This window comes from Pantherophis guttatus, chromosome 2 (genome assembly GCF_059756535.1).
Source record: "Pantherophis guttatus breed Tessera chromosome 2, ASM5975653v1, whole genome shotgun sequence".
Lineage (NCBI taxonomy): Eukaryota > Metazoa > Chordata > Lepidosauria > Squamata > Colubridae > Pantherophis > Pantherophis guttatus.
Window position 1 is genome coordinate 129,981,490 of NC_142064.1, and position 23,172 is coordinate 130,004,661.

The window sequence follows — 23,172 nt, forward strand, 5'->3', positions numbered from 1 at the left end:
GTGAAAAACCCATTGACCAAATTGGAAGCCAGAGAAGGAACATGGCAAAACAGTGGCTCCAAGCTAGAAAAAGAGTCAGACAAGGCTGAATACTCTCTCCTGGTTTATTCAATCTATATGCTGGTTATATATCAAGGGAGACTAGATTGGAAGATGGATGTAGTTTTAAAACTAAGACGAAACCCAATAAGTTGTACTGATGACACAAAGTAGTGTCCTACAATTTTCGTCCTACAGTTTTAAAACCACATCCATCTTCCAATCTAGTCTCCCTTGATATATATCCAGCATATAGATTGAATATATACTGCTCAAAAAAATAAAGGGAACACAAGCAGAAGACATCCGAGATCTGAATGAATGAAATAGCCTTATTAAATACTTTGTTCGTTACATACAGTAGTTAATACACTGCTCAAACAACTAAAGGGAACACAAAACTACTGTATGTAACGAACAAAGTATTTAATAAGGCTATTTCATTCATTCAGATCTCGGATGTCTTCTGCTTGTGTTCCCTTTATTTTTTTGAGCAGTGTACTTTGATAGTTGAAAGTGCAACTGAACTGCAGACTCTAGTAACGAACAACAGGAAGCACTGTGAAAAAAATCAGATTAAGATTAAATATAAGATCAAACTAATGATACAGGAACTAATTTTAAGATTGACAATGAAGATATTGAAATGGTAGAAAGCTTATGCATTTTAGTTAGTTACTATTAGTTAACTATTTCACCACCTTTTTGGGTTGATAATCAAAGTAAAGGAACAAGGTATAAGAAATATACTACTGACTAGCATTTGGGACGCAGTGACTCAGTGGCTAAGGGACACAGTGGCTCAGTGGCTAAGACACTGAGCTTCTCAATCGAAAAGTTGGCAGTTCAGCGGTTCGAATCCCTAGTGCTGCATAATGGGGTGAGCTCCCGTTACTTGTCCCAGCTTCTGCCAACCTAGCAGTTCAAAAGCATGTAAAAAATGCAAGTAGAAAAATAGGGACCACCTTTGGTGGGAAGGTAACAGCATTCCATGTCCCTTTGGCATTTAGTCATGCCGGCCAAATGACCACAGAGATGTCTTCGGACAGCACTAGCTCTTCAGCTTTGAAACAGAGATGATCAATAAACACCTTGGAAAAGATATTCAGAGGTAGTGAAGTATCTATATTTAGAAATATCATAATCATGCAGGCAATGGTTTTCCTGTGACATACTGTGGAAGCAAAATTTAAACTTTGAATAAGCAGGTTAGAAACAGTATTGACACGTTTTGAACGTTATGGTTGGAGACTTCCAGGAAAGAAATAATAAAATGAAGACAGCTTTGCTAAAAATAGAGCTGACAATCATGATGAATGAATTGCCAGTGAGTGCATTAGTTCTTTGGTATTCCTCCCCAGACAAGGAGAGGACAAGGGATTGCCCACAGTGTTCCATACAATTGATGTTTGCAAGGGGACTGCAAGACATTGGTCTCTGGTGGGTTTGCAGCTCTGGGAGATAAGGGAATCCCATCATCACCTAAACCGTGGTTGGTGTCTTTATGGGCACAGGGATTTCATATTTACTTTTCTAATCACTTTTGGAAACTGCTTGCTAACTGCTTCTCAGATATTAGGAATCTTTAGACTGGGTGAGTTTCCTTCTTGAAAGTGAAAGAGATTTTAAATGCAAGTTTAAGGATTTTTAAAAGTTCCTTTTTTAAAAAAATAAAGAGCAAAAGGATGATTAGAACATTGATGATGAAAAACTATAAATGGTTTTAGGATCCAGGTGGATTTGAAATAAGATTTTGAAATTAATTATAAGAATTCTTCCCCTGGGAAAATGCTATCGTTTTGAATTCTTTAAAATTTTTGATAGAATAGAATTTTGAAGGTTGGATAAGAGGGAGCTAGGAGGAACTAAAGATTACAATTAAAGGAGAATAAATAAAAATAAAATGTTTAATAAAATTACTATAAAAAGCAAGAACTAAATTTAGAGTTGGAATTTTTTTCTGAGAAAACTGTGGATAGCCAAGGAAAGAAAGCAATGAATCCATTAGATCAGTTCAGTATTCTGACACAAAGCATAAATGACTGAACTCATCTTATTTTGGACACATTGTCTGAACATCTAGTTCTTTAGAGAAGCTTATAATGCTGGGAAAAAGGAAAGAATAGAGAAAAAGAGCACAGGCAAGATGAATAGACCTAATTACACAGGCAATGAAATACCAGATTTGGGCCAGGTCATTCTGGAAAAAGTATCTATGTGGTTTCTAAGGGCTGAAATGATCAATAAATCACACACATCAGGATCCTGATTTTTTTTTTTTTTAAAAAAAGCCTGCTATTCAGCACCTTTGTTAAGTCCTGTGATTGTAATAGCAATACAAGTAGTCCTCGATTTACAACAGTTCATTTAGTGACCGTTCGAAGTTACAACACTGAAAATAGTGACTTTTGACGGTTTTTCACACTTACGACTATTGCAGCATCCCCATAGTCAGGATCAAAATTCAGGTGCTTGGCAACTGACTCATTTATGACAGTTGCAGTGTTCAGGAGTCATTTTGTGACCTTCTGACAAGCAAAGTCAATAGAGAACCCAGATTCACTTAACAACCATGTTACTCATTTAACAACTGCAGTGATTCACTTAACAAATGTAGCAAGAAAAGTCGTAAAATGAGGCAAATTCACTTAACGGGTTTCTCACTTAAACAACATAAATTTCGGGCTGAATTGTGGTCGTAAGTTGAGGACTACCTGTACTCGTTTGGAGTCCTTGGTATTATCCTGAGTTTGTTTACTTGCAGACATTTCATTGTCCAAATAGATAACATCATCAGTGCATGCTACCTAGTTGGATAATGAAATGTTCTGCTCTCAGATGCTTTGGAGAATAGCTTGACTCCCTCTTCTTTGTGGCAACCCAACCCCTGAGAAACTCAAAATTTAGTGAGCTCAAAATTTGCTATTTTATCATTTTTATTTAGTTTGTTCCCCATTCTCCATCCACAGATATTATTCAATGTAAAAGCCTCATCAGACTATCACAGGATACTGTGCAGTCTTTGGTGCTCTTTGAGCTTGGTTGTTTGCTTGCAGATGTTTCTAGATAACATCATCACTTTTCTCTTTATTTCATTCCAATTAGCTTGTTTATTCTTGACTTTTTAAGGTCACTATGAAGTTGTATTAAATGAAAAGTTTTACTTGTATTCCAAACCATTCTAAAGTCAGTGCCTTTACCTAAATTGCTTTTTAAAAATTATTTTAATTGTAACAATTCTCCACTATTGCTTCTTTATATACGGTAGCAACATTTTGTTTAGTCTCTATCTAAAAGAATTAAAACTTTCTTTTCTAAAGCATGCTCATACGATTATGATTTGAAAAAGCCTTTGGTAATATTTACTAAAATTTTAATAGCCAAGTTCTTTGAAGTCCAAATGATGTCTATTCTTGAAAAGGACCTATGTCTTTCAGAAAAGTAAATGTACTTTCTTGAATTGTCATTTTTCTGTCTCCATATACCAAGGGTGTCAAACTCGATTTTATTGAGAGCCACATCAAGGTTGGTTCAACCTCAGGGGTGGTGGTGGTGGCCAGGGTGAGTGTTGCCAGCTCGACGTCACTCGTGTCAGGCACCTGTGGTGGCCCAAGTGCTCTGCCAGAGAAAACAGGCTCCAGAGCTCCATTTTAGGCTGCAATGGTCTCCTACAACCCTCTGCCAGCTTGCGAGGGCTGCCCACAGCCCTCGTGTCCTCCGTTTTTGCTTGCAGAGGCACCGCGAGCCAGTCCTTCGCTGTTTCCAGGGCAGCCCTGCGGGCCAGATCTAAGCACCCCACAGGCCAGATTTGGCTCTCGGGCCTTGAGTTTGACACCCCTGCCATATATCAACCATCCCTAAATTGTCCATCAAATCAAACTTTTGGTAATTTACTTTGAATTGTTTTAATATTTTTATCAGAATTTCTGGTCATTCGGAAGCTCAATCCATTCTAATCCCCATCAAACACCAACTTTCATAAGAGAAACCTGTTGATCTCTCCATAAATTATTTATAAAACAAAGCTTTATCCTCTTGGGTCATAAAGTCCCAGTATGAAAGTCTTAGCCCCGTGCATATTAGCCTCCACTCAAGCATATCTACCATTTTCATCAGTCTGTACAAGTTCTGGTTTTAGCTGAGGGTTAATATGCGCAACGATGCCATTTCTTTTTTCTTTTGTACCTGCTGAAATCTTCTCCTTTTTAATCCACATGTGGTAGGTATTCAGTTCCCTTTTCTAGGGTTATTACATGTGGAAACATCAAGAACTCTCATGGATCTTGTCAAGGATATCCTTTGTCTCTCTTTTTTTTCCCTGTTATTGGAACAGTTCCTCAGAAAAATGAGATTTGGAACATAATACAGCTAGTCCTCCATTTACGACTACAATTGAGCCCCAAATTTTTGTTGCTAAGCAAGGCAGTTGTTGTGAATTTTGCCCCTTTTTACAAACTTTTTGCCACATCTGTTAAGTGAATCACATGTTTGTTAAGTGATTTGGGCTTCCCCATTGACTGCTTCTCAGAAGCTGGCTAGGTGGGTTACATATGGTGATCATATAACCCCGGGATAGGACAACTGTCATAAATACATGCCAGTTGCCAAGTGCCCAAATTTTGACCACGTAACCATGAGGATGCTGCAATGGTCGTAAGTGTGAAAACCGGTCATAGGTCACTTATTTTCAGCACCACTGTAACTTTGAATAGTTACTATAAACAAATGGTTGTAAGTCAAGGACTACCTGTAGCGATTTAGGATTGAAAACAAGCTGTTACTATGAGCCAATTATATGTAATATCTCATTGATAATTATGTGTTATCCTTACTTTATTCATTTATCTGTTTATTCTCATTCATAAACTGCTCCAATCCGACCAACTATAAATACCGGTAGTATACATGAGCAAATCAAAGGCCAAGTGTTTCAAAAGTTAAAGAATTAAATAATAAAATTCAGAATTAGAACAATAGGAATAAAAGCCAGCCAGGGAATTCTAGGAATTGAAATCCACGTGTCTTAAATCTTAAGAAATGCTGTGTTGCGGTGTGAGAGCTGGCATTGAGAAGCCCTGCCTCCTAATCTATACCTGACAAACTTGGCCAGTATCAAAAACCCCAAATGGAGCCAGGGCTCATAGGCACAGTGATCATATTTTCTTGGGGGGGAAAAAATGAAGAATAAATCCGAGGTTCCTAAGGATAAAAAAAATAAATTGCTTATGTTTATAATTTCGCTTTACAAAGGGAAATTCAAGAGCAAAACTAAGAAAATAAAGTATTAAATCAGATAAACTGAAAAGTGCAACTTTCTGAAATAAATGACTTTTCTTTTGTCATAAAGGATGTGTGGTTACTGTTCTCATCGGTCTGAGAAGTCAAAGTAAATCTTGAAAAAGGCTATGGCAAACCAGTTCCATACAGTATTGCTAGTGTGAAAATTACATGAGTGTCTCCATGAAGTCACAGGGAGTCAAGCTTGACCTGAAGGGGATTTTTACATTACTTTGGCTTTCAGCTTCCCAGTTGCAGGGGGTGTCCTATACTTGGGGGGGGGGTGATGGGGTGACCACACTGGGATTTTTTTCAGCTGTGAAATCTCAGTTTTCTTTCTTAAGGGAGCAGGCAACATTCAAAAGAGGATCTTAATGCTGTGCTGAGATTAAACTTCTTCACATTAAAATGTCTCAAACCCCACCATCAAAAGCAATAATTTGGCCTCTGAAACAAAGGTCCAGTCTCTTGCACTAAAATTTATTAATTCAATTTATGGAGAGTTGGAGCAACTGTGGAAATGTGACTGACCTGTTTGTTTTCAGGATTTACACACACACACACACCACGGGTGGGTTCTAAATTTTTTTACTACTGGTTCTGTGGGCGTGGCTTATTTTGTGGGCGTGGCTTGGTGGGGGTAATGTGGCTGGATGGGCGTGACCAACTTTTTTTTTTAATTTTTAAAAGCATTTTTTCTACAACCTTAAGAGGTTATAGAAAAAATGCTTTGAAAAGCCTCTGACGATTCTAGCTGAGCCGCAGGATCATCAGAGGCTTTTTTAAAAAAACTTTTAAAAACATTTTTTCGGCTGAAGAGATTGTAGAAAAAATGCTTTTAAAAGTAAAAAGTAAAAAAAAAAAGCCTCTGATGAGGTGGGCGGGGTAAGCGAGCGGCGACCGGGCTAGGGACCGGTTCAGGGGCATGGCCAGCCAATGTTATTACCGGTTCTCGGAACTACTACAAATTTTTACTACCGGTTCTTGCGAACCAGTGCAAACCGGGAGCAACCCATCCCTGACACACACACACATAAACTGCTGCAGGACAAACAAATAAAAAATAAATAGAGAAAGCAAAGCTTTAAGACCACCTCAGTCTTTAAAAGTATAAACAAATACCCGTTAAACACTTGCTGGCAGCTGCTAAGTTATCTGGGAGATAGCTCAAGATGGCTGCCCTTACTCAGGGTCAGCCATGTCATGCAAGACCACCTATAGAAAGCCACACTTTTAGATTAGGTTCATATGGTTTGAGCTTGTTTTATTGGATAAATCACATACTTTGGGTTCACCAAATACCTCACAAACCATAGTACCTAAATGCAATGACTGGGTTTGCAGTCCTTCAGTTGGTGACTCCATCTAGACCGCCTTGGTTTATCAGCATGTTTTGCAAATCTGGGTTACAAATCTGGGTTTCAATTAAGTTAAACATGGTTTCAAAAATTCACGTTTTACTCTTGCCCACTAGGTGGCAGGAAACACCCGATCAACAAAATTAGGTTGATTTGGAAGAGATGGCAATGTGTTTTGATGATCTGATGAGATAAAAAGTATTTTTGCTATCTTGTCTATAATTATATATGCTAAACTTGGGAACTGATACTGATTGGATGTGCTTTCAGCACATACGTAATTTGTACTGTCTCATGAATCTATCTGGGAATTCATTACTTGTATTAATTGTGATCTAATTCCCTCGCCGTTTAGTTGCACAAAAATATCTATATTAAGAAAAAAAACACGTGAATTGATTATCTTGATTATCCAATGACTATGCTGTGTAATTGCAGACAAAACATTAGGCACCCCTAATTCCTTAACTGAAGGGGAAACTGGCATAGCATCCACATGGTGCAAAGTTAATCACAATGTTTTTTTTCCTGAACACCTTATTTATTTAGCGTATGACATGTATTCTAATTGCTGCCTCTGTAATTTGGGATCATGAGAGATGCAATACAGGTACTCTTTGAGTTCTGACCACAATTGAGCCTCAAATTTATCTTGCTAAGTGAGATATTTGCTAAGTGAATTTTGTCCCCATCTATGACCTTTATCGGCAGAGTTGTTATGTGAATTACTGCAGTTGTTAAATTAGTAACATGGTTGTTAAGTGAATCTGGCTTTCCCATTGACTTTGCTTGTCAGGTCGCAAAGGGTAATCACATGATCCCGGGACTCTGCAATGATCATAAATGTGAGTCAGTTCCCAAGCTGCCGAATTTTAATCATATGATCATGGGGCTGCTGCAATGGTAGTGTGAAAAATGGCCCTCCCTTTTTTCAGTGACTCTGAACGGTCATTAAGTGAACGGTTGTAAGTCGAGACTTCCTGTATCCAGTTTGGTCCAAAACTCTACAGTGGGTGTAGACTTTTAGCTGCTCTATTATAACCGAATGTTGCTTGAGGTATACCATTGTGGACGTAGTCTACACTTCAGACCCTTTCTGGATACTGACTATATGCAATTTATATGTAGCTGAGATTCAAAATACAAAAACTGTAAATAGGGCAGGTATAGAATTTTGTGCACCCTTTCAGTCAGTAGGAAAGTTTCCAGACTTTTCTAAAAATGTAGCCAGCTAAAAGTCTATTCATGCTAATGAAGTGTTTTTTCCCAAATTCTTCATTGCTGAACTTTTCTACCTCAGAAATATTTTATTGGGCTCCTTTTTTGCACTGTGGATCTGAATTTTCTACATAGATGTTCAATAAAATTTATAAATAAATAAATAAATTATAAATAAATAAGTCTTGGAACTAGGGCCATTCTAGAGCATTTACTGTATTTTTCTATCCTGTAAGTAATTCATGGTTGATTTTAAGGCATGTTATAGATGGGTCCCCAATCCTGGTTTGTAGACTGGTACCGGTCTGCGGCACATTGGGAACCGGCCACACAAGTGGCGGGCAGGAGTGCAAAACTTCATTTGTGCATGCACATGATTAGGTTGCACATGCAAAACCATCCCCCACCCACCACTACTGGAGCCAAAAAAGTTTGGCTTGCCTGGAACACACTGAGTGAAGTGGGTCTCCAGCTTTATAGCAATAGCACTAAGACTTATATACTGCTTCACAATGCTTTTACAGCCCTCTCTAAGCAGTTTACAGAGTCAGCATATTTCTCCCAACAATCTCCATCCCTTATTTTACCCACCTCAGAAGGATGGAAGGCTGCTTGAAATTAGAGCCCTGTCAGGCTCGAACTCCTAACAGTGAGCAGTGAGCAATTAGTTAGCCTGCAATACTGCATCCTAACCACTGTGCCAAATCATTATATATAAAATATATAATAAATATATATAAATAACAAACTTTTGTGCCAAATCATTATATATAAAATATATAACAAATATATATAAATAACAAACTTTTGTGCCAAACCATTATATATAAAATATATAATAAATATATATAAATAACAAACTTTTGTTTTTTTAAAAAAATCATTATCTTGTGGGGCCACACTACTAGATGTCCAAGGCTGCATGCAACCTATGGGCTGCGGGTTGGACACCCCTATTGTACACTGATGTTGTCTTGCTGTACTTCCTTTCCCCTGCACAATATGTCCTGTGCTACAGCTGCCACACAACCTGAAAGTTTAATTGAACAGATCCCTGCACTTAACACTTTGCAGGTTGTTTTTTTTCCCAAATGCTTTACCATTTCATCATCATCAGCCTGATACGCCAGTTGCGCCCCTTTCTAGATCGGGACTCCCTACGCACAGTCACTCAGGCACTCGTCACTTCCCGCCTGGACTACTGCAACGCTCTCTACATGGGGCTCCCCCTGGGGTGCACCCGGAGGCTCCAGCTGGTCCAGAACGCGGCCGCGCGGGGGATTATGGGGGCAACGAGGCGCTCCCACGTGACACCTCTCCTGCGCGAGCTGCACTGGCTCCCGGTGGTCTTCCGGGTGCGCTTCAAGGTGTTGGTGACCACCTTTAAAGCGCTCCATGGCTTAGGGCAGGGGTACTTACGAGACCGCCTTCTGCCACCAATAGCCTCCCACCGGCCAGTACGCTCACACAGAGTGGGCCTCCTCAGGGTGCCGTCCGCCAGACAATGTCGACTGGCGACCCCCAGGGGGAGAGCCTTCTCTGTGGCGGCGCCCACCCTCTGGAACAACCTCCCCCCAGAGTTACGTACAATAACAGACCTCCGGATTTTTCGTCGGGCCCTGAAAACCCATTTATTTCAACTAGCTGGGCTGGCTTGAGTCAAATTTTAAACTGATTTTAAATTGGAATGGTTTTAATTACGGCCTAAATATTTAATTATTTTTAAACAGTTTTTTAGATTTTGTATGTTTTGTATGTATGTCTTGTTTTTACTTTGGCTGTTCACCGCCCTGAGTCCTACACTGGAGAAGGGCGGTATAGAAATTTAAACAAACAAACAAATAAATAAATAAATAAATCATCCATCAGCATCCTCCTCCTTTTAACCATTGTCTATTCCCTGCAGGATGAAGGCCTCTTCTGCATGTTTCCAACCCATACGGTCCTGAGCTTTCTTTTGCCAACTGGGCCCACAATACTTGCTGATGTCATCAATCCATTTTGTTTTAGGTCTCTTTCGTGGACCCTTTTTATCAAGTGGGATGAAATCAATTTTATGGCTGCCTTGGTCTACCTACCATCAGTTCTTCTTGGTATGTGACCAGCCCATTTCCATTTCAGTTTTTTTACTCTCTTGATGATATTGTATACTTTCGTTTGTTCTCTAATCCACGTGCAGGTCTATCTTGTCTTATAATGAGGAGCATGTATGTTTCCATGGCTCTTTGAGCCACTCATAGCTTTTGTATTGATTGCGAGGTTAGCTTTACCATTTATTCTTCAAATGTATCTTGCATGGTTGTGGCCAACAAATCAATTCTTGTTCCATCAGTCAGGATCATTCCAATTTAAATCCTACATCTATCTAGCTATTTTGTACATCCGATGAAGTGGAATTAAAATCCTTTCTCCCCTAGCAGACTGCAGGAATTGCTCTAGGAGAGATTTTTTGTCTTCTACTTATAGAGCGATTGCATCTGTTGAACTGATTGATTCAAACCAAGCACAGTTCCCTAGTTTTTGAAGAGGAAATAGCAGTCGGGGCTTTTTAGTTCTAGTAACTAGGTGTTTTTTATTAAGCATCACCTTCATTTTCTGTGCTTCTGTCCTGAGAGCTCAGGTTTTGCTCCCCGTTCATAGGTCTCCTTTCAATCTAATGTATATATTCTCCTAGATAAAGGCTAGGCGCTCCTTGCACCATTCCATATATCCTATATATTGCACGGCTCATAGGAAAGGAATAAATGGTAAAGAAGCAACAGGGAAGATTAAGAAAGCTGCAGAAAGCCTAGCCATAAAGTGTATATGATTCCATAAAAGCCACTAGAGCAAAGGGAGGAAGGGTTAAATAAGGTTGTACTGCAGAGCCTCTAGCGTTGATGTCTGACCCAGTTTTTTCACTGTTGGCTGGTTATATTTAGAATCCTCTGTGGAGCGCAACAAGACAAGCAAGCCCCAAACACGGATTCTGCGGTGTCCATGATTCCCCATCTCCATTTGAACCATCAGGTTCACACATGAAGGAGGGCTATGCAGTCACTATAGCAGCACTGACCCAGCTTTCCATTGTGCTCCAAAGGAAAGCTGTCATTCAGCATTAGGAAAAAAAAAACCCAGTCAGTAGAACAGCTTGCCTCCAGAGATTGTGGCTGCTCCATCACTGGAGGTTTTTAAGAGGTTGGATGGCCATTTGTTGGGGATGGTGTTAGGGTCTCCTGCTTGAGCAGGGGGTTGGACTAGAAGACCTCCAAGGTCCCTTCCAATCTGTCTTTCTGTTAATGGCAGGGATAAGAAGAGATTCATGGTTCAGGGGCAAGGCATATGCTTTACCTAACCAGATTGACTTTGACATCTCCAGGTAGGACGGGGAAAATCTCTCTCCCTGAAAGCTGGAGAAGGGCAGCTAGGACAGACCAGTGGTCTCACTACCCATCCACTTTTTAAATTTCTATGGCAGTCCTACCAATCAAAATTTGATGAAAGCCAGGCATTGTTTTGAACACCAGAGTTTACTGAGTCCTAAAGAGGCAACAGAAAAGCAAGGTGTGCTGACTCTACCAATGGTAGAGTCACAAATTCCTATATGGCTTGGATACAGATTAAAAATGGTGGAGAGTCATTCTTTAAGGAATCCAAGGGTTTTAGCTGGTACCTCAGGACGCTTATTTTTAATTTCATTTTTAAGATAAGGAGACTCAGTGTTGTGTTGTCTTTCAGTGAAACTCACATTTCTGTCTCATGAGGGGCTCCCGCCTCCCAGTCTCTCAACATTTCCTAACCTGATGCCCTGCTGATGTGTTGCACTACAATTCCCATCACTTCCTAGCAGCATAGCCTATGCCGAGATCAACTAGGGTTGATGGAAGTTATGCCCTTAACCATTTGGATCAAAATATCTGAAGGACTTGAGGGAGAGGAAAAAAGAACCCACAGTTTTTTAAAAAAGCTATCGTGAAAAACAGCCATTAAAAAGGGACTGGAAATTTTGTTCTTTCTATCCCTTTGTTTCAATCCTGGAGCTGAAGGAGGCTGCCCTTTTAGTGTGCCGGCAAATTAACACTCTGCAACATCCTGCAGTGTGCTTCTTGGATCAGGGCAGGATTTGTGGTCTTATGCTGTCCTGCCTGCCTCATTCCTCAGGATTAACAAGGGACGTTGGTTATCTGCCTACTTGGTATCATTCGGGTGACAAGGGACCTGCCTTGGTTCCAAATGAGCTGCCTTTCACAGTGATGGCTGCTCTGTTTAAAGATGGATGATGCTATGGATCACATCCACAAGCCATGGAATACAGCTCATCACATCAACCTTGGTCTGTCATGGCCAGGCTACAATATTTGTAATTCCAGCCTTAGAGATAAGGTTTCTTTTCATCAAAAATGACAGCTCTTGCATCCAGTTCTGCAGAGAGCAATAACAGAAACAATGTCTGCATCAGCCTCATTTTATATTCTCCCATTTTCCTTCTGAGCTTTCCTACATTTCCTCGCTGTATTGCAGCAGATGTATAGGCTAGGACAGGAGACATTTTTGACCGAGTGCCTATGCAACCCCACAATAATTTCCTGCTAGCAAGTTATAGACAGTCCTGTTGTGCTAAAATAATAATGAGGATAGGCCAGTATCACTTCAGCTGTGGGTGGGTGATGTTATGAATACTTCTATTCCTGTTATTTTATGATTCTGAAGGATGATAGAGTAGGGGAAGTATCCTTCATCCTAGTGTTACGTTAGTCGATAAGAAACACACCCATTGCAGAAACACAGAGGTTGGAAACAAGAGAAGAAATAAAAGAAGATATTTATTTATTTATTTCCTGCCTTTATTATTTTTATAAATAACTCAAGGTGGAAAACACCCACGATGCTTTGTGCTCCTCCATTTTGCAACAAGTCTGTGAGGTGAGTTGGGCCAAGAGAGAATGACTGTCTCTCTTAGTCACCCAGCTGGCTTTCATGCCTCGAGTAGGACTAGAACTCACAATCTCCCCGTTTCTAGCCTGATGCCTTAGCCACAAAAACAAACTGGAATCAGCATTGACCGTCTAGAAGATGGGTGTCAAACTCGATCGCGTTACCTGACATCACCTGACGTATCGCAACGTTTTTCGCCTTTACGGAGCCAGGGTGGGCGTGACCTACACGTGATGTATCCAGCCCGCAGGCCGCCAGTTCAACTCCCCTGGTCTACAACCAGTAACATCTATCTCTTTGAGCTACAATAAAAATAAACCCTAGATATCCAGTATTGTACTGCATCTCTGGGAAGTTTCCGGAAAGTTTGTGTTTGCTATGGAAGAGCTTGACACTAAATCATCATTTGTTCTGAAGCCGCTTGACTGCATGGCGGTGGCAACAGCAGTTGTGCAGTATTCCTTTCCTTGCTTTAAACTAACTGACTTCAAATTGTTCTTAACTGGGTTGATTTTTCATCTTTTTACTTCACATTCTAGAAGTTTGATATTTATATCCTGAAAGTTTGTCATTTGATTAACATGGTTTTACATGCTCCAGTAAGCGGCTATACAAATGTTCTTTTGGCATGGTGATGTTTAGAGCATCAAACTGGTGAAATGGCAGATCTATGAGCCAATGGATTCTAAACAGTTTTCTACATTAAGAAGACATTTTTTTGGCCCTAATATCAGTTTCTCTACAACAAGTTTTACAAGTAGCCCTTGACTTACAACAGTTCATTTAGTGACCTTTCAAAATTACAATGGCACTGAAAAGTGAGTTATGACCATTTTTCACCATTGCAGCATCCCCATGGTCATAAGATGCATTTAGATGCTTGACAACTGGTTCATAGTTATGACAGTTGCAGTATCCCAGGGTCATCATATTTTACTAGCTTCTGACAAGCAAAATCAACGGGGAAGCCAGATTCACTTAACAACCGTGTTACTAATTTTATAACTGCAGTGATTCTCTTAACAAATGTGGCAAGAAAAGTCGTAAAATGGGGCAAAACCCACTTAACAAATTTCTCACTTAGCAACATATATTCTGGTCGTAAATTGAGGACTGCCTGTATTTTCATTTGAGCCAAGATGGAGTTACCAATTATACAGTACCACTGGCTGCATTAGGCACCTTTTGGATGTCCACCATGCTGTAACAAGATGCAGCCACTTCAATGACGTAGCATTTGCTAATATGCTTTCCTCACACAACAGCATGCTGGGTACCTTGCATCCTATTTGTTTACCTGCTGTTGAAGTGTGCTTCCTCCATTGTGAGCGACAGACTCTCTCAAGGAGGACAACGACCATTTCAGAGGCAGCTCTCCAAGGTATCCTGCTGCTCAGGGTTTAGCACATTGCTTTCTGGTCTCAGTGTCAGCTTTCATCCATCACTCATACAAATATACAGGGTATATTTTTGGGGGTCAGGCTGGGCTATCATCAGTGCTTGATTGACGTTCTTACTTGATCTCTAGTAAGCATTCCTTGTTGCTCAACCATACATGTGATGCTCAGAGACCAAAATGGAAAGTCTCAGATAGGCTGATTTTGTATAGTGAGTTCCCCCCCCACACCGCCCCCTGCGTATCTGTGCTTTCACTTTAATCTTAAAACAGAACAGCACTGTGGAAATGAAAAACTGCTCTTCCCATCATACACCGGTTCTTCATATTGATCCTTCAAAGCAACAACAACAAAACACGAGCAAAACCACCCAGAGCTGAATAAAAGGAACATTTTGAATATTATTTTTAATGGATTTTTCAATCAATACATACGATAATAAAGATAATAGATATAATAACAATTGCAGAGAAATTTCATTCATTCAAACTAGGATCCCAAAGCTATAAAATAAAAATTAATAAAGCAATGACAATTAAAAAGAAAAAAGGCAGAAAAATACTTTTCTAATAATAGGTTTTCTATCAATACAGTTATACCACTCAAGTTTTTAACAAATCATTAAGTGTAGGCCAAACAGAAACATGCTGTCCAACCTTGCCTCTCTGTCAATATAAAGCCTTTTTAAAAACGGAGCTGGCAGTTTAATTGAACAAACTTTTAACATCTAAGGTATTAATGCACATATTTTTCCAAGACTATAAATGATCTTTCTTGCTACTATCCAGGCATGATACTCTATATTTGGAACTGTCCATACATAAACATATTCATACAACTGGAGAAATAGAATTTAAGAGCTCATTCATATCTTTAAATTTTAGCTTCCTTCCTACAACTTGGTTCACTACAACATATGTCCTAATGTTTCTTCAAATTGACAACCTTTTAATTATATCCATTGAGGGGGCCAAAATATCTAAAAACATTCTTTTACTAATTGTTTGAAACATAAGAAGCATTTCTTAAAACTTGAAGCCTTTAATTATGTAATATAAGATATTCTGGTTTCAAATATTTGTATCTTTTTTCCTATCTAAATATATTTATCTAAAAATAAATTAATCTTCTGTTCTGTGAATGGGTGACGTGTGTTTCAACATGGCTTACTGTCACATTAAGGAAATATATCTTTCTGAATAACAAGAGAGTAACAACTGAATAACAATAGAGTACTGCCACATTAAAGAAATATATCTTTCTAATATCTTTCTGAATAACAATAAGAGTAACAACTCAATAACAAGAGTACTGTCACATTAAGGAAATATATCTTTCTAATATCTTTCTGAATAACAATAGAGTAACAATAAGAGTAACAACTCAATAACAATAGAGTACTGCCACATTAAGGAAATATATCTTTTTAATATCTTTCTGAATAAAAATAGAGTAATAATAAGAGTAACAACTGAATAACAATAAAGTACTGCCACATTAAGGAAATATATCTTTCTAATATCTTTCTGAATAACAATAGAGTAACAATAAGAATAACAACTGAATAACAATAGAGTACTGCCACATTAAGGAAATATATCTTTTTAATATCTTTCTGAATAACAATAGAGTAACAATAAGAGTAACAACTCAATAACAAGAGTACTGTCACATTAAGGAAATATATCTTTTTAATATCTTTTTGAATAACAATAGAGTAACAATAAGAGTAACAACTCAATAACAAGAGTACTGTCACATTAAAGAAATATATCTTTTTAATATCTTTTTGAATAACAATAGAGTACAATAGAGTTAACTGTCCAGTGGTGGGATAGTTGGTGGTGGATAGTTATTAATATTCTCTATAACAATAATTAGGGTATAAATATGCTCTAGATTAAGTTGGAAAGTTTAACAACCCTAAATTGGCAGAAATTTCAGAGAACGATTGTTATTCTGTTTTGCTGGAGAGGATCTGTTTGTTGATCACCAGAAACTTTTGCAATGGTATGAGATAATTATTTTTTTTTAACAGGTTTTTCTTGCTCACACACAAAGGCATTTAAATCTGAAGTCTGCCTTCAAACCTCAGGTGTGAAGAAGAATGTATCTGAGATTAACTGTCACAAACATTTAGGAGCCACAAGAAATGAAGCCTGGCTAGGGCACAATCTCAACTTTGGAGGGATCTCTGTACACCAATCTTTTCGCTATAACTCAGTGCTCCATCGAGGGATTCCTATCTCATGTGGTTCTTTGAATAGTCTTCCTAATCTGACAGCTTCAAAATGTTTTGAAGTTATAGGATTCCCAGGTTGCCATTCTGGTTGAGAATTCCAGAAATTGCAATCCCAGTGCAAGTGAAAATTAGGAACATTTGTCTCAGAGGTGTCGCATGTCCTCCTCCTCCTTCCTTGCCCTTTGTGGCAAGGAACATCCTTAGGAGAAAAAAAAAAAACAAAAACAAGAAACAGGAGTGCCTCCCATTGCTGGGTGCAAAACAGCCTGGTGAGCTGTGGCCATGTGCTGGCTCAGCCGGCTTTAGAAGTTAGTACTCTTGACCTTAGGGAGCTAAAAATACACTCGGGCAGCTGCCTCCTATGGACCTGCTGGCCCTGTGCATGGCCCCAAATGCTCTGGAAGTGAAGGAAGGCTCTCAGGAGCCACAAGGCTCCCTGACTGGGTGCCTTTATTATGTTCCGGTAGCAAAGATCCTGCAAATTACTCCCCACCCTGCTAAGGTAACCAGCATCTGGAGGACCTCTCTCCTCCCACGCCGGCCTGACTCATGTGTAGCACTGGCTATTGTCCCCCCTCCTGCAGCAGGTGCTGCCCGAGCTGCTTCTGGAGCTCCTGCCCTACTTGTTCCCTTCGTCCCTGCAACTCCATCTGCTGCTGTCTTCCTTGCTGCTGCTACTGCCCGTCTCCCTATTGCCACTCCAATTGTTGCCCCAAAACTTACTGCCTGCCTGTCTCTTGCTGTTATCCTTGCCCTGCCTGTTGTCCTCCTCCAGGCTGTCCAGGCTGCTGCCTGCCCTCTCGCTCTTATGTCCCTGCCTGCCCAGCTTGTCGGAGGTCAGGGATCCGCTTCAGCTCCAGATGAGCTGCCCAGCTGCCCTTGATGCTTCTCTCTTTCTGATGTGGAAGAAACCCTCAGGCCTGATGACAGAAGCAGCTCAGCTACCACACACCGCAGGCTCTAGTAAGTACCCTTCATCTCTGTGTAGTCACCCCATCCAACTATTGGGCTCCACCTCCCATCATTCCCACCCACTTGCCACCCCAGCTTAAAGTCATGGAAGGTACCACCCAGTTTTTTTTGGGGGGAGGAGGGGAGAGGCGGTGGCAACGTATTGGCTGGGAGGGCAGCCTACTTAGACAATCTTCCTACAGTAATAGGGAGCAACTCTGGAGGATTCAGGGTTGGTTGCCCCCAGTGCCTAACAACAATCTTGGAAATGGTGGAAAGTCTGGTTCTGGTGTTCCTGAAAGTCTGCCTGATCATCCTTCAAATAATCCTAGCAAACAATATTCCCCTAGGATCTATACGGGACAGGAAATACTACTGTGTAGGAGATTGCAGTGTAGAATCTGTAGTATGGCCTGTGAGATATACCTAGCAAACGGCACTCTATCCACTCCTTCTGGGTCCTCAGCATTAGACCCTCGTAGTTTTTCTCAAAGGTCAACTTCAACATAGTTCTGCCTTGGGAGAAACCCTGCCTAGACCCCATTTCTTTCCCTCCAAGGAGGACTCCTTTTAACTTTCCAGTGTTTTGAACAGGAAGGGCAGCCATGAAAGACCGGATAAGGAAAAATTGCTTGTTGTTTATGGAGAAAGGGGCTGAAAGGGCCAGGGCTCCTGCTCCAATGACCCTGAGACAAGGAGCAGAACCAGCATTGCTGGCCCCCTGGCCTCCATATAATCAAACAAAACAATATCCCCACCCCCACCCCAGTTAATTCCCAGACAATGAGGAGAAAGAACACCATTTGTCAAATCCTTTGCATCTCAGTGTGAGTGTTTGTTAACTGACAGATCTAGAGCACAGGGCTGTGAGCTTTCCAATCACAGTGTCCAGCAGAGACTCCCACACACAAGTTCATATATTGTTTTGGAAGAAGAAAGGGCACTGAGTTTGAGGGAGCTGAAGAACAGAGTTGCAGGCAACAAAATTGTGGCTTAGGCAATTTTTATCAGTAGGGAGGCAGGCAACTGCACAGGCGTAGATGGGGAAGCTTCAGCAGAATAAGCTGTGTGGACAGCAGGGATCCTTAAAACTTTGGGGAGCCGCCAAGCACATTTTAAATATTGAAAATGCTTTTTTGGCATTCTGAGGGAAAGGAGCTTGTTTGTTCATAACATGGCTGTCATTGGGGCCATTCACCAAAAAACTGTTTTTATGAAATGTTCTTGCTATTAATTGTAGCCTTGATCTCTGGTAAGGCACTTCCTACAATGCCAGGTTATCTCTGTTCTATTTCTGGGCAGATTGGCATACTTCCACACAAAGTACTGGGCTGTATTTTATTTTCTAAGAAAATTTTTGAGGTCCATTTGGAGCCAAGAGCATTGCTACAAATAAACAGGATGCTGGAGGGTGGTGCTGTACTTTATCACATAGCAGCTTTCCAATTTAAAATTTTTTTGAGAGAGCTAGGTAGAGATATACACATATTGAGTGCACACGTTTGTATTGTATAACTATAATATTTAGTACTCCATGTGCATCTTTTTGAAATAAATATAAGCCAGGAAATTCTTTCTTTCAAATTTTTTCTTTCAGTGCCTAGAGGCAGGCTGTTATTTCTGTTAGTCTTGCATTTCAGGGAAATTAAAACATTGGCCTACCTTGAAGGCTATTTTAATTAATATCAATTGCTCTGATTATGAAATATTTGGAGCATTTGAAACTTGACAAGCGTAGTTATTGTGGAAGTATTTATTTATTTATTTATTTATTTATTTATTTATTTATTTATTTATTTATTTATTTATTTATTTATTTATTTATTTATTTATTTATTTATTTATTGGTTCGATTTATATGCCGCCCTTTTCCGGAGACTCAGGGTGGCTTACAATGCATTAAGCAATAGCCTTATACTTTTATATATACCTGCTTAGTAGGGCTTTCGCCCCCCCCCCCCCCCCCCCCGCGGTGTTCTTTTTTATACAAAATCAGCTTATTGCCCCCACAAACCGGGTCCTCATTTTACCTACCTTGAAAGGATGGAAAGCTGAGTCAACCTGAAGCCTAGTGAGATTTGAACTTGCAGTAATTGCAGGCAGCTGGTGTTACTTAACAGTGCTTTAGTCTGCTGCACCATGAAGGCTCTCAACAAAGTATTCTCTTTGTTATAATCTTTCCTCATTCTAGTGTCCTTTAGATGGGCTCTTATTCTCATCATAGCTAGTTGGTTTCCTACCTTTATGAAATGCGTACACTGCCTCAATCGAGTGGGATTCTAGATTATTTCTGAGGCATGATGAGAGTCAGAGCCTACATATCTGAATGGTAAGAAGCTCATCCATGTTATTCTGCTGTATTTATACCAGAACAAAGATTGGAAGAGTGGCACTTGTGGAAGTCCTCAAGCTGACTTTTGGTCAGTCACAATCTCTATCCTGTTGTGGGGGGAAAAATGGAGGCGGGAATGCTACTGGTATATATACCACCCAGGAGAAAAGCTCTATTAAATAACATTAAAAACAAATGGTTATAGAAGTTAATAAGAGCTTATTTTCATGCGTCATACTTTGCAATGATTTTGTTAATGTGTTTCATGACAATGGCTGGATTTATATCACATGCTAATCCAAAATCAAATAAACCTCATTGTAGCTTAGCATGATATGTAAACCCAGCAACCAGGAGTCTTAAATAGCCGATTCAGTTTGGTTGCTACAAACTAGTTATTATTTTTTTTCCTATGCAGAAGCAGCAGCAATCCAACATCTTATGTAGCCTGTGAGATGAAACCAATCCTTTCCCTTCAGGCTTTCATGGAAAGGAACCTTCTCTGGGATGTGGCAGGCAATAGAATTTAGAAGAGTGAAGCCACAAGTCCAGGAATTAAGCACAAAGCAAAGTGCTGCCACTTGTTACCTAGAATGCCAAGAGGGAAGATGGGTTATACCCACCCACCCACCCACTTGAGAACAGATGAATCCTGGCTAGGCCTGCTTCCCATTGTGCAGTTTCCCTCACTTCTCACATCGCACCTTTACTGGTTTGGAGTTGAAATAGCATGAGGTGATATGAATACAGCCCTGTGGTTTACAAAACCAGGTTTTCATGTACATACTGAAATGTGGTTTATCCAATAAACCATGGTTAAGCAAATGTGGTTTAGTGTGATGTGTGAACTCAGACAAGCAGTCAGCTGATCAATTTAGCCAGTGGCCTGGGGGAAAAGATTTTGTAGAGGACTTCTAGATATATTATGTCCATGCACTAAAGCAGGGGTACCCAACCCCTGGATCACGGCTCATTACCGGGCCGTGAGCTGTTCACAACTTTGCTGCCCAAAGTGGCAAGCACGCATGCATGCTCGCACATCCCCACTTACACGAGCAGTGGAAGAGTGCACACTCACATGCTCCATTTGTGCGAGTGGTAGGTGCGTATGCTCACCATTTGTGCAAATGGAGCTGCGTGCATAAGCTTACCCACCATTCGTGCAGAACTATTCCCTCGCACCTCCCCCACCGGTCCACAAAGCTGGAAAATTTGGGGAACTCTGCACTAAAAAACAGATGGCCAGCAGCAGGGTGGATAAAAATCGATGTTTTTTTTTTTAAATAAAAATCAGATTTTTTAAAATTTAAATTGGATTTTTTTTTATTTTTATCAAATTTATTTCAATAAAATACTTTTGGAGTAAAAATCTATCTAAATATAGTTTTCTATTTAAGATACATTAATAATTTAGTTTATTCAGCATGAAATGGAGCTTAGTTATGTAGCATGAGGCTGTATATTCTGCAATATTTACATTTTTGGTAAACTCATTCAATGAATCCAAGCTCTGAAAGCTGAGATAACATGCCCTGCGTTGATGCATTCACGCAATTTCATAGTAACCATGAGATAAATCATAAAACGAAGTTCAGGAATATTCCTTTATCCCATTGTTTTGCAACTCTATGAGCACTACAAGTTGTATGATTGTTTGAAGAGAAATGCATCTGTACCACCAGGCTCTAAGTGTGAGAAGGAAGGGCAAGCAGTTTAAAGTGAAAATGAAACCTTCTAAGCAGCTTATAAATACAATATTAAGAGCATCTGTCATTTCAGATCCATCATGGCGGCACCTGTTAGCGGGCATCCACTCACCTGCTGCCTGCCACATCCCTCACTTTGTTGTGTCACTGCCGCATCACCAGCTGTCCCATTAAACTAATGAGACTGTTGATGAGTCAAAAGTGGGACAGAGCTGCTGCAGGACAGAGATGACAGTTGGTCTTTAAAAATTATGATTTAAATCAAGTCGATTTAAATCAAATCCACCCTGGCCAGCAGCAAGGTGGATGATTCAGTCATAGCAATCAAAAGATCTGAAGGACCAAGCTGGGGGCAGATCAGTGGTGGGATTCAAATAATTTAACAACCGGTTCTCTGCCCTAATGATTTCTTCCAACAACCAGTTCACCAAACTGCTCAGAAAGTTAACAACCGGTTCTCCCAAAGTGGTCCGAACTGGTTGAATCCCACCACTGGGGCAGATCCACCTGGAGAAAATCTACGTGGTGGCTAGGAGTTGATACTGACTGGTTGGCATATCAACATCATCATCATTTGAGCTGTTGCAATGCTTTATTTATTTATTTTAACAACTTGCCTCAAGAAGTTGGGGGTGCTCCAACACCGGAGGTTTTTAAGAAGAGATTGGACAACCATTTGTCTGAAATGATATGGGGTTTCCTGCTTGAGCAGGGGGTTGGACTAGAAGACCTCCAAGGCCCCTTCCAATTCTGTTACTCAGTTAGGGAAAAGGACAGAAAAGATAAAATATTTCTGTGCCTGGATGTGGAAGTGGCCTTTAGGATAGTTTTCATACCACACTAAGACAAAAATAGCACATTTAGGTTACCCTTCCGAACACACCACGCTTTTTAACACTTACCCTATTCAAACCCCGGGTGCCACTCCCGGGCTTCCCCGTCCTCTAGCCACGTGCGGCAAAAGAAGTCACGCTGCACCCTCCCTTTCGGCATGTGGCTTCGCCTCCTTAATCCCGCGGCGCCCTGGCGGATCCGGGCAACAGCTTCTCGCGGAATTAACATAATCGCCCCGCTTTGCCTGAAGTTGGATCCAGAAGGCCGGAACGGCTGCAACAGTTAGTTACGCCTGCCTAACCGGTCCGTCCTTCCTGAATCCGGTGGGCAAAACTAGACCCAGACTTTCAAGAAAAGGAGTCTTTGCATCAGCACCGCCACCAAGTGCGATCGCAGCCGCTGGACTCATCCCGGGCTTGGGAGGTCGCGACACTTAACATACGGGATCAATTGGAGAAGGGAGGAGGGGCGGGGAAGAGAGAACGAGATCCCCCTGAGATCCCCCTGAGAGTAATTAAATCTCTCCTATTAATCGCTCCCTTCCTTGAGGATGTCGAACGTTCAAAACAGCCAAAAGTCTCTACGTTTATCTTTACCTTCAGCTCTGCCCTTGGGAGGTTTATGGAAAACCGAGGAAAAGGAAAGGGGAAGACAAAATAATCTGCTGAATATTAGACCCCACCTCCCCTCCCCCGCTTCTCGAAAATCCTAAACCTAGCTTTGCTCCATATACTGTAGGAGCTTTATAGTTTATTGACACAAGCCCAGTTTTGCTCAGAAACCATGCATCCCTTTATTTACTGCACTACAGTACTATCCTGTTTTTAATTGTTTCAACCTGTGTTAGGTTTTGTAAACTGTCCAGAAGTTATTGATTTTTTTTTTTAAATGGGCGGTTACAAGT

The 23,172-nt window shown here is 40.4% G+C and overlaps 2 protein-coding genes across 2 annotated transcripts in view; both read right to left on the minus strand.

Annotated features, from left to right (window-relative positions):
- ESPL1 (extra spindle pole bodies like 1, separase) overlaps nucleotides 1-22,579 on the minus strand; it is a 92,367-nt gene extending 69,788 nt beyond the window's left edge. The window contains exon 1 of the mRNA XM_087886718.1: nucleotides 22,337-22,579. The gene's annotated coding sequence lies outside the window, so the exon portion shown is untranslated. The remainder of the gene's footprint in view (nucleotides 1-22,336) is intronic.
- The window catches only part of SLC61A1 (solute carrier family 61 member 1), a 32,147-nt gene extending 9,216 nt beyond the window's left edge, over nucleotides 1-22,931 (minus strand). The window contains exon 1 of the mRNA XM_034419169.3: nucleotides 22,337-22,931. The gene's annotated coding sequence lies outside the window, so the exon portion shown is untranslated. The remainder of the gene's footprint in view (nucleotides 1-22,336) is intronic.
- Nucleotides 22,932-23,172: the final 241 nt, after the last annotated feature.